Genomic DNA, 12,303 nt, shown 5'->3' with positions numbered 1-12,303 from the left:
TGAAGAGTATGTGACAATTTCATCCGTGAAGCCTGTCTTACACATTCTCCATTCACGGGTGCTGGCTGAGGATGATGATGATGTTGATCTGACAAAAGCCATAAAATCTGACATCCTGGCATACCTTGATGAGAAGTTCTCAGATCCGACCACTGAGGACCTTTTGGACATGACCAGTTTTATTGATCCCAGATTCAAGGCATCCTACATTTCTGCAGATCGTGTCCTCACCATTCAGGAAAAAATGAAAAGAGAGATGGAGTCAGCAGCTGCAGACTACACACAGCTAACCGAAGGGAACACTGCAACTGAACCTCAGCCTTCTACATCGTCATCTTCTGAACCAAAGAAGCCAAGAAAGTCATTGGGTAGCTTTTTCAAAAGAAGCGAGGCAGCATCTTCAAATGCACCCACTGTGTCACGCAGGCAAGCAGTAGAAGCAGAGCTGAGCAGCTACTTGGTGTCCCCTTTGCAGGATAGTGAGGGAAATCCACTAGATTGGTGGAGAGAACATCATGTCCACTTTCCCACTCTGAGTAAGGTGGCAAAAAAGTACCTTTGTATACCAGCCACTAGCTCCCCATCTGAGCGAGTTTTCAGCTCTGGAGGCAACATTGTTACATGCCTCAGATCGTGCCTTAAACCAGAAATGGTTAACATGCTAGTGTTTCTAAGTAAAAACCTAAACTAAACATTAGTGTTTAGAGTGATAATATGTAACTGCAGGGAGTCAGGTTGAAATCTTTTGAGTTGAGAAAGCAATTCTGCTTGTGTTTTTTTAAGTGCACTTTTGAAGCTCGTTTTGTTTCTAATCAGTGTTACACTGACATTTTTGCGCTTTGATCATTGCACTAGTTCAAATGGTTGTTAAAAATGTGTAAAACGTTGTAAACCTCTTCTATTGTTCTAGCGTTGTATTGATTTATTTTATTTCTGTTATTGTTTACAAGCCAGAAGAACCTCTTTTGCACTTGGCAATATTTATATTTGTTTACAAGAGACATTACCTCAACAAAGACATTACTGCCAAAATGCCATTACATAAATGTATGTTCAAAAAAGTTTACGAGAAAGGTAAAATGTTTATAATAAATGAACAAAAGGAAGTCACTTTGCCGTGGTCCTTGTGCGGGTCGGGGGGGGGGGGGGGGTGTTATTTATCGTGCATTTATCGTTATCGAGGTAAAACTACCCAATTATCGTGATATTGATTTTAGGTCATATCGCCCAGCCCTACCTCCAGTGTGTCCTGGGTCGGTCTGTTCCACGTACGGATCCCCCAGTTTAAATAGAACCCATGGGGATCACTCCTATTAACGTGGTCCACGCACGCATGACTGATACTTGTCACTGACTTACATTGGTATCATTTCTGTGGGCCAGATACCCCAAAAAGAAAGAAAAAAACCCCATTTTTTAAAATAATTAATTTAGTCCTCTTACTTGCTAAATTTTTCATTCACAAATGTAAGTTCTGTTACACAAAACCAAATATTATTTATTTTTTGAAAGATGTTGAACTTTATTTAAAGCTGTTAGATAAATCTGGAAACAAAAAGGCTATAAAAACATTCAGTATTTGCTCTGATTTGGACATTGTAGTGTATTCCCCCTGGCAAACTTATGTTATTTTCTTGTTGTATACATTGTTTGTATACTCTGCTTCATTCAATAAAGATTTAATTAAGAAAAAATAAACTTCTGTGGGTTCATCACGTGATACCATCACAGATTTAAGGTCAGAGCAGTGCCTTGCATTGTGGGCTGCTCACGAAAATGACATGCTGACTTCTGTTGTCTTTTGTAGTTGTACCCAAAAATCGAAATCGAAAATCGAGTTTTTAGAGGGAAAAAAAAAAAAAAACGGGATTTTTTTTTTTTTGCCAAAATCGTGCAGCCCTAATACATACATACATACACACACATACAGTACATACATATAAAAACCAAAAAAAAAAAAAGGAAATTTTGTGCAAAACAAACTGAAAAGTGCCCTCTGTCATCGATAAAAAAAAAATAATAATACATTGGTCATTAATTAATAAATTAACCTTTCATCAACCAAAAATAATTCCTTATCTATTCAAATAAACTCATTTTGAATATTATAAAAAATAAATGTTCTTCAAATGTTACCAAAGTTTCAACAAGATGATTGACAATAAAACTATTATATGAATGTATTTGTTGTGTTTTATATTTCTGCATTAATTCTCTTTATTTATTTTGAATTCAGTACATGATGACTAATTTAATGGATTTTTCCAAAAATATTTCAAGTACCCCCTGGGGGTATGAGTACCCCACTTTGGGAACCCCAGGATTAGAGGAAGTTTCTGAATATGGAAAGTCCAAGTTCAGTGAAACTAAAAGTCTTGGTAGAAAACCTCCTTTGGGTTCCCTCCTGAGGATCTGATCAGTGAGGTTTCAGTTCCAGCAGAATGCACAAACTGTCATCTTTAGTTAACAATGTCTGATAAAAGAAGAACATCCAGGTACTCCACTTAATGATGGACAGGTACTGGTTCCTTATATTCCATATGTTGTATATAAAACAGTTGTAGCTGGAAACGTTGGAAATGTTTTAACCATTTGTTTAAGTAAAAAAAACACTAATGTTCTTTTTTTTTGGATCCGTTATCAGGCTTATTTTGGCTTTTTTTTTTTTTTAACCACAAATATATAATTTTAATAAATTTTTAAAGTACTTATAAATACCTACCAAATATATTCTATATGTTACTTTGGGTGATTTTATTCATTTTATGTTTGATATACTCTCTTTGTGGTTTCCAACAGTTTGAACCACTTCCGGTTTTTCAACACCTGTTTCTTTTCTTTTTTTTTAAATTGGCAAAACATTCAAAAATAACAGTACAACAGTGCCTTATAACAAACATGGCATTGTGAATGTGCATCGGCAACAAATGGGAACAACTAAATTTCAAGAAATAGAGAGATAGAGAGAAAAGAAACAAAATCAGTCTGCAAGGGGAGGTTAGTTGATTGTTCATTTGAGTCCAGGGGAATGTCACATAAATAGGAGTGAAGTTTTACAGCTTTGGGTCTTTTCATACATTTTAAGGATTTCAAGTACAGTTTGAGTTCATTTTTGAAAACACAAAAGTTGGGTGGGCATTTTTGACATTTGCTTTTGTGAATACAGAATTTAGCAATACATAAAATCACATTAATACAGAGTTCTTATTTTTGTTATTTACCAGAACACCAAATGCTATGTCATCTCTTGTAAAATAATATGTAGATGAAGGAAATATTTCTTTTAACCAATTTTGTAAGTCTGTCCAAAACACTTGCACCATACGACAAAAGAAAAATAAATGGTCTGTTGTTTCAATATCGGTATTGCAGAATGTACAACTGTTATCCTGTACATTGAAACGAAGTCTAAGTAACTCTTTTGATGGGTAGATATCATTCATTATTTTGAAGTGTGTTTCTTTGGCTTTGGGAGCTATAGGAAAGGATAAATACACTGTTCTTAGCTTTGAAACTGTACTTTTGTCGAATTTGAACAAAATGTCATTTTTGTTTTGTAAACCAGGGAAAAATTCATCAGTAAGACATTTTCTAATAAAGGAATTACAACATTTTTTATCTAAAATGGATATTCCATTAATCATCGGAATAGGAAGATGGGGTTGTGCTTTTTGATGGGCTAAGAAGTTTTTGAATAGAAAAATAAATTCTTTGGGAAGAGCATTACGTAAACGCATAAAGTCTAAGAGAGAGGGATTAAAGTTAAATTTTGTACAGAATTGTTCATAATCTAATAAATTTCCTTCATCATCCATAAGGTGTAGTATCGGCCAAATATTATTTTCATACCAGTCTTCATAAAATAGAGATTTGTTGCGATGTAGAATATATCGGTTGTTCCGGATCACTGTTAAGTGTGGAGAGACAGCGCCTGTTTCTGTGCCGCAGCATTAAATCAAACCGTCATCACGAGACAGCTGGGCTTCACACCCGCCATTTTGGTTGACTGACTGTTGATTTTCTCTGTACTTTTACTGATGGTAAAGTTACCAGTTCAACACACGGTCCAGTCTAATGGAAATAGTCCAGAGGAGTTTTATGGACCAGTGAGGAGAAAAACCCTGACCCTCGGTAACATCATCATCATCAACAACAACAGTGAGTTCAACCACTAAGTTTCACATCAGCTTCTACTCTGAGGTTTGGTCTCATCACAGTCACTTCAGACGGACTCCGACACACGGATTAAAGCTCATCCTGTTTCTACTGAAGTAAAGAACCCACAGTGAAGGAGGTGAGAGTCAAATAGGTCCAACATTACCTTCATGGAGAGACGCAGAGACTCACAGCTGCTGTCGTTTGGAGAGGAAGCAGGAATGAAGCCAACATGAAGTGGATGAGAGGAGGAGGAGTCAGAACAGAGAAGATGTTTACAACAGCGTCTACTGTCGTTACTTCATGGACTGATAGGAACCGTTATCTGGGTCCAACTTTACCTCCAGGTGTAACCAAAGTGATAAACCTGCAGACTTCACTTTACATCATGTCTGCCTCCGGTGAGTGCCTATGGTGATAATCTCGCGGTGTTTACATGATTTCTCGCGGGACGGTCACATGGGTCAGTGCGGCCAATCGGTGTTTGTGTTGGGAACGTCATGTGGTCACAAGACGGGATATATCCAATCGTGCTTCAGTCACGTGACGGGGTGTATCCAATAACACACGGTAGTTCAGATATAGCAGAGATTACTCCTATGAGGCCGTAAGGTGAACGCCGTATCGTTTCATCCCGTTCCGACATATGGGGCACTACAATCTTTTTACTCAGTTGCAAAGATATATTGTTCCTGAGGTAAATATCAAAAGTTCTCCATTTGCAATCCTGCAGTTTTTTTAAAAGCAGTGTTTGAAGTCGGTACTACTTAACTTTATTCGCGCAATGCTATTGTTATCATGCGTGCTGCGGTTTGAGTCACATGTAACCTGCTGGTCCAATAAGAAAGCTCAAAACATCCAAGATAGTTTTTTTTTAAAATTGTAACAAGAACAAATACATAACAAAAAAAACCAAAGTGACATACTCATTTCTGTCCATATGTGCAAATATAACAAAAGAGAATCACACCTCCAACATGTAATATGAATCAGAAAATATCTGAAAGCTTAAGGTAAAAATAAAATAACTAAGACTATACAAATAAAAGATAATTAGATTTAAAAAAAAAAAAAAAAAGGGATACAAGGGGTTCAGCACAGTTGAAGATTTTCTATTAGTGTGTACAGTTTCTTAGCTTGGGCATTGTCAATTATTTTCAAACACTTTTTAAACAAAAGGAGTTCGTTTTTAATTGCAGACCATGAGGGGGAAGTTTTAGCACATCTGCATTTATGTATGTAATATTTTGTTACTATAATTATGTTATTCATCAAAAACTCATCTTTTTTATTTTTGAGGATTACACCCGTCTGAATGTCATTATAAGAGAAGAAGTCCATTTCTATAGAACTAGAAGACAGCAAATCATGAACACATCTCCATATATTTTGGACAATTTCACAAGCATAAAATAGATGTTCTGTCGTTTCCACATTTTTATCACACATTTGACAATTTTCTACTTCAAATTTGAATCTTTTTTTAATGAATTCATTTGATGGATATATGTTATTAATAGTTTTGAAATGTATCTCCTTATATTTTGGAGGAAGTGGAAATTTTAAAAATTTTGTTCTTATCATTGATCTATCATATTTGCTGTTATTTTGGAGGAAGAGTGTGCTCCTAGTTATTCCCGGGTATATGGAGTCAACAAGGTGTTCTCTAATAAATTTATTATTACATTTGTTATTCAAAAAATCTACACGCCCGATTTTGATTTTGGGCAATCTGGGGGTTGTTATGGTCGACAAGCTATTCTTCACTAGCTGAATAAGGGCACTTGGGATGTTTTGAATTACCTTTTTATAATCTGCCATGGAGCATTCAACATTATATTTATTAATAAATTCTTTCAGTTCAAAAAATTGACCATAATTGTCCATTAAGTGTACAATAGACCATACTGTATATTTTTCTCCATCCAGTTTTCCATAAAAATAGACTTCCTCCTACTCAATATGACTCTGTTATTCCATAAAGGAACATTATGAGGACTGAAATTGTGTTTGAAGACCATTTTCCATTGAAACAATACCTGTTGATGAAAAGTGGATAGTTTAATGGGCAATTTTGTCATTTCAAAATCACATTTTAGTAAAAACTGAATACCACCCATTTTATTGAATATAAATGAGGGTACTGAAAACCTATGTCTTTTCCATTCTTTAAAAAAGACTGGAGCCGTTTAACTTTTAACACTCCATTCATAATTTCAAAATCAATTGCCTTAAGTCCACCATCCTTATAGTCTTTCAACAAATCCTTCTTTTTGATGTAGTGATGTTTATTTTTCCAAATAAAATTGAAGTTTATTCTATTAATCTCCTTAATTTGTCTTTGAGAAATGGCTAAAGAATATGCAGGATAAATTAATCTAGAAAGTCATTCAAATTTAGTTAACATTGTTCTACCAAATAATGTTAAATCTCTTTGTAGCCAATTGTTTAATGTTCTTCTGCATTTGTCAATATTGTTCCGAATATTCTTTTTAATACTAGTGTCAGAGTCTTTAGAAATCCAAATACCTAGATATTTTACATCTGTCTTTACTGGTATATTACATATTGAGGAGTCAGGGCAATTATGAATACTCATAAGTTCACACTTACTCAGATTCAATCTTAGACCAGATGCTTGGGAAAATGTCTCTATTATTTCTAAAGCTAATGGTATTTGTTCTTTATTTTTTAGGAATATGGTCGTATCATCAGCTAGCTGACTTATAATCAATTAGTTATTATTAATGTATAGTCCTTCAATATTTGAATTTGTAACAGCTATAGTTAATAATTCTGTGACTGTAATGAATAGAAGAGGTGAGATGCTGCATCCTTGTCTAATTCCCCGTTCCACATTAAATCTAGGACATGTGCCTTCTGGAAGAGAAACACAACTGTTGATACCTGTATATAGCATTGTTATTATATCAATGAATTTATCTCCAAAACCAAATTGTTTTAAAGTATTAATAATAAATGTATGTTCCACTGAATCAAAAGCTTTATGGAAGTCTAAAAATAATATGAGAGCATCCTCCTCTATTAAGTGATTATATTCAATAAGATCCAGAACCAGGCGGATGTTGTTATGTATAGATCTACTTTTGAGAAAGCCAGATTGTGTTGGGCTAATGAACTTAGATAAACCTGTTTTTAATCTTGTTGCCAAAACTGTTGTCAGAATCTTGTAATCGGTGTTTAATAGTGTAATAGGTCTTAAATTGCTTAAAATCTTCTTGTCTTTTCCAGGTTTTGGTATTAGTTTAATTACACCTTGTTTCATTGTTTCCATTAGTTCTTTTTTGTTAATACATTCATTAATAGCTTGGAGCAGCATTAGTTTTAAATCTTCCTAAAAGTGTTTTAAAAAATGAGTAGTTAAACCATCTGGTCCTGGGGAGCGATCGGATGCCATTCTTTTAATTGCACAATCAAGTTCTGTAATTCTTAATTCCTCATCACATGTTTCTTTAAATTCTTTATCAATCATAGGAATCAGATTTTTTATTTTATTTAGGAAGGATGAAGCATTTTGTTCTGAATATGAGGACTTATACAGATTGCTATAAAAGTTGAAAACTTCTTGTGCTATTCTTGTAGAATCCGTGCACTCTGCACCTTCAATCATTAGACTATCAACTGAATTATATTCCTGTCTGCGTTTTTCCAAATTACAAAAATAGGCCGTGTTCTTTTCTCCCTCTTCAATCCAACGGGCTCTGGATCTTATATATGCTCCTTTAGCCTTAGTAATATACATCTCATCTAGTTTAGTCTGTGGTTTGTTTATATTTTCTTTATGTTCTTCATTCCAATTAAGTTTACTATAGAGTAACATAAGTTCTTTGACCACAGATGTTTCCTTTGCTCTCTTTTCCATGTTTAATTTTTTACTAAATGTAATTGAATATTTTCTTATACTGAATTTAACGTATTCCCATTTTTGGATCGGTGTGTCAATAGTATGATCATTTTTTATATCCAGAATCACTTTTTTTTATTCCATCACAAAATTCTGTGTTCTTTAACAACTGGGAGTTAAATTTCCAGTAGTCTTTTGGTTTTTTATTATATTTTCTTTTTTCTAATTTAAGATTAATAATACAATGATCACTTAAAGGGCAATTAGCAATTGATGTTTCTGTTACATGTTCTGAGATTGAATCCGAGACAAGCCAGTAATCAATACGTGATCTTCTTTGGCCGTTTGGTTTAAACCAGGTAAATTGTTTTACATCATTGTGTAGAAGTCTCCAGATATCAACTAATTTGTTATTGCTTCTAAATTCTTCTAAAATTGGATTTTTATATTCACTCGATAATTTCGAAGGCCATCTGTCTTTCCACTCGTCAGGAGTTATATTGAAGTCACCCCCAACCACTAAGTGATTAATGTGATATTTTGCATTAAATTCTGCTATGACATTTGATATCTGATGTAATAACATTCTATTTTTTTTATCGTTGTTATATCTGTAAATGTTGAACATTATAATAAGGTTATTATCAATTTCCAATACACAGGCTACCCAATGACCATCTTTATCCACTTTTTCACACAGAATCTTACCAGGACATCTATTGAAACATATTGCAGTTCCAGCCAAATGACTTGTTCCATGGCTAAAGAGGATTTTATCCCCCCATTGTTGTGACCAGAATTTAACATCAGATGAGTCAGAATGAGTTTAACATCCAAGATAGTTGCGACCAGGAAGCGAGCTCCCTGTAGTTTGGAGGAGGAAAATACAACTAACAGTTTTAAAAAGCCAGCAAAAATATGGAATATGCACCTCATATCTGTAAAAAAAAAAGAAAAAATACAGGATTTTTCGGCCAAATGATGGGAAACGTTAAGAAACTGTGTCGAACGATGGCTTTATTTGACTGGTGAGAGCAGGAGTATAACTGAAACTTATAAACACTATCACTACTAACTTTGACAATGTTCCAGAAGATGCTGGGTATCATGCAACATGCTACAGACGATTCATTGATAAAAAACGATTGGATTCCGCAGAGAAACATAAAAGAGAGAATTCAGATGTCAATGAATCACAGGCGAGGCGAGTCTGTGCAGCAGCACCGCAGGATCAACAAGTGAAACGCCCAGGAAGAAATGATGGTCCAGGATGGATCTACCTACTGTTTCATCTGGTCCTATTCTGCCTGCCGTGTGCATAATATGTGGAGAAAAAAAAAAGAAAAAAGTGGATAAATACATCACCGTGTCTGGCAAATGCACAAAGGATCATCTTTCACTGGCACAGATGTTATCAGCAGGTGTGTAAAAAAAAATACAAAATCTGTCTGTCACACTCACACACAAACACTGTATATAAGTAAGTGTGTAAGTTTATTCTATTCTCTACTACTGCTATTACTATTATTACTTTTACTGCTATTACTACTACTGCAACTATTATTACTGCTACTGCTTTTACTACTACTGATCATAACTCATTTTCTCTCACACACACACTGCTGCTTGCAGCTTTGTGAAACTGGGTGTATGTGTGTTTCAGAAATAAGCCGCCTTCAATGTCAGCTACAAGATCTTCTCTTCTGTGAGCAGATCATCAGGCAAAGAGTTATTATTATTGTGAACCACCACCACACATTCATACACCAGAGTGACTGGCACTGGCTGAAGTGTCTTGCCCAAGAACACAATGGACTGACTAGGACAGAGCGGGATTCGAACCGCTGACCCTTCGGTTATTGGACGACCTGCTCTACCATCTGAGCCATGGCCACACAGTCTTGCTGACAATGTGTCATTATTGCTCCTTGGTAGTTTGCCCTATCCATGCCTCCGACATGTGATGCTCTACACCAACACCGCAAAAGGGCAAACTACCAAACAGCAATAATGAGACATTGTCTGAAAGGTATTATGTGTGCACCCTCACCCATTGGTAGTGGATGGCACATTGAGGATGGGGAGTTAACAGTGACCTGGATGACTAAAAATCCTGCTCCTCAAAGTGTTTTGCAGTTCGTCCACTGCACTTGGAAACAAGGCAAATGTGATACAGACAGGTGTTCCTGTATGTCAGCAAGACTGTCTTTCAGTGATTTGTGTAGGTGGTAGCACTGTGTGAATGTTCAGAAGGAAACAGAAGATAGAGCTACATGGGATGATGTTTCTGACAGTGATGGTGATGATTAGACATGTTATAGAACCATGAAATATCCTCTAAAAAGAGCATCCATTGAACAAAAATAAAAGTTCACAGTGTACTGTGTAAAAAAACCAGACAGAGATCTATTAAAAAACATGTATTGTTACATGACAAACGCATCATTGTTAAAAGAAGAAAAGAAACCCTGCAACTGTAAACACTGTAAATGTCAAACAATGCTGTTACATTGATGTATGTGTGTTTGTATGTGGCTAAATTCACCATGTGTAATATGTGAAATCAGTAGAAGCTTTTTCCCACAAATTTCCAAGATTTCATGGTCTAAATTCACATTGCATGGTAATAATTCATCAAGACTTGTCTAAAATGTTAATATGTATAAATATCAATTTGTGAGAGATTTTGTGTTGGTAAAATGAATGTTGATAAATAAAACAAGTGAATCTAGCATCACAGAATTTTCGGTTTTTAATTTTATATTCATATAGATTTATGGCTTATGACAAAAAACTGCAGGATATATTGCGGAGAACTTTTAACCCAAAGTCCATGAGGGTACAGTCTAAACAAAAATGCATTTAAAAAGTAGTGCCCAGACATGGGAACGAAAATTATTTTCTAGCCACTTTTCATGGTTCACCTTATGGCCTATATTTGCATCCGTGCATTTGTATGTTCTTAAGAATTAAACATAATATTAGAAATATATTTTACTGTTATTATGTTCACATGTAATAAAATATACATTGTGGTTTTAATTGAACTGATTCCAGATGTTCCTTTAACTGTAATAAAATCCTACTTGAATTGAAAAAACATTCTGTACTACGAGACTACTCTGAGAAATGAAAATGCAGCACAGCCTCTTGATTATTTAAACACAAACTGATAACAAAAAACTTGTTCAATGTTTTTTTTTTTTTGTTGATTTTGCAATATTGCCAAGGTACAGTGATCCACTTCTTAAAAGTAAGACTATTAATGAATCACATTAATATCTTAAGGCAGAAATTATTATTAACTGACAACTTTATTCAACTTGTTTTAAACTTTCTCTGCTGTTCAAAATAAAATGTAAATAAAATTGTCACCGAAGCTCTTATTTGAGCTGCTGTTTATCATGTAAAGGATGAAATGGTGTGGATTCATGTCTGGACTGTTGGTTTGTGTTCTGATGTGCGTTCATCAGAATGGATCAGAGTGAGGACAGAGAGGAGGGAGCCCGTCCCCGGAAGACCCCCTACAGACCCCCCACAGGACCTGGATCCAGACATGGACCTGGACCCAGCAGTCCATCAATGGAGAGTGATGCCTCTAAGTATGTCCTGATAAACTATAAAAGACGCCGTGCTCCAAAGCCTGAGTAAGTGAACCTCAGATCTGGTCCAACAGGGTTTTCAGCTCAGTCAGTCCTACCTTGGTGTTCCATGTCTGACCTAAAGTTAGTTTGATTGCACCATCGGCGTCACATTGTCTTTTTCTTCAGTCTAATAAAAGTTGGACACAACAGGACACTATTGCTGCGTACGGACTCGACTCGGGTACCAGGTACTATTCCTGGAGACAGTTTCCATTACAGGATACGACCAACTTTAGAGTACCTGGTCGTCATAGCAACACTGCGTGCAACTTCTGTGATGTCTGCTCAGAGAGTTGCTGATAAACTCACTTGTTGCGTGTTTTCCCATCAAGTTCATGCTGAATCTTTTCATCGTCCACCAAGGACAGAAATGTCTGAACCTCCTCGACCGACCACGGTGTTGTTTTGCGGGCTGTCATCATGGATTAGCCTACCGCTATATTTACTGTAAATAATAGCAGTGATAAAAGTTAAATTAAATGATGATAATGTTTACATCTACAAAGTTTCCTTACAAATCTGAATAATAGGAACAACTAGAAATGTCTTAAGAAAAATAAGTGCAATTGAAAAAATCTTCTGCCTCAGTTTATCATTTACACGTGTAAATTATAACTTACAGATCACGGTGGATCTACA

General features: G+C 35.4%; 5 protein-coding genes across 9 annotated transcripts in view; 2 read left to right on the top strand and 3 right to left on the bottom strand.

Annotated features, from left to right (window-relative positions):
- The window catches only part of LOC115435234 (NACHT, LRR and PYD domains-containing protein 5-like), a 753,056-nt gene that overhangs the window by 221,431 nt on the left and 519,322 nt on the right, over positions 1-12,303 (top strand).
- The window catches only part of LOC115436241 (NLR family CARD domain-containing protein 3-like), a 1,147,354-nt gene that overhangs the window by 852,954 nt on the left and 282,097 nt on the right, over positions 1-12,303 (bottom strand). The gene's annotated exons all lie outside the window — the stretch shown is intronic.
- The window catches only part of LOC115436242 (NLR family CARD domain-containing protein 3-like), a 329,168-nt gene that overhangs the window by 38,446 nt on the left and 278,419 nt on the right, over positions 1-12,303 (bottom strand). The gene's annotated exons all lie outside the window — the stretch shown is intronic.
- LOC115436280 (zinc finger protein 664-like) overlaps positions 1-12,303 on the bottom strand; it is a 204,812-nt gene that overhangs the window by 22,672 nt on the left and 169,837 nt on the right. The window contains exons 1-2 of one of the 5 annotated variants that reach the window (XM_030159087.1): positions 4,497-4,541; positions 4,322-4,352 (exon numbers count right to left, since the gene is read on the bottom strand). The exons of 3 other annotated variants lie outside the window; for them this stretch is intronic. The gene's annotated coding sequence lies outside the window, so the exon portion shown is untranslated. Of the gene's footprint in view, positions 1-4,321; positions 4,551-12,303 lie in introns of those variants that run through there. One more of the 5 variants, XM_030159088.1, reaches the window with a different exon arrangement.
- The window catches only part of LOC115436299 (zinc finger protein 239-like), a 210,295-nt gene that overhangs the window by 186,538 nt on the left and 11,454 nt on the right, over positions 1-12,303 (top strand). The window lies entirely within an intron of this gene.

Source organism: Sphaeramia orbicularis, chromosome 16 (assembly GCF_902148855.1).
Source record: "Sphaeramia orbicularis chromosome 16, fSphaOr1.1, whole genome shotgun sequence".
Lineage (NCBI taxonomy): Eukaryota > Metazoa > Chordata > Actinopteri > Kurtiformes > Apogonidae > Sphaeramia > Sphaeramia orbicularis.
This window is presented reverse-complemented; position numbering and strand designations above follow the sequence as displayed.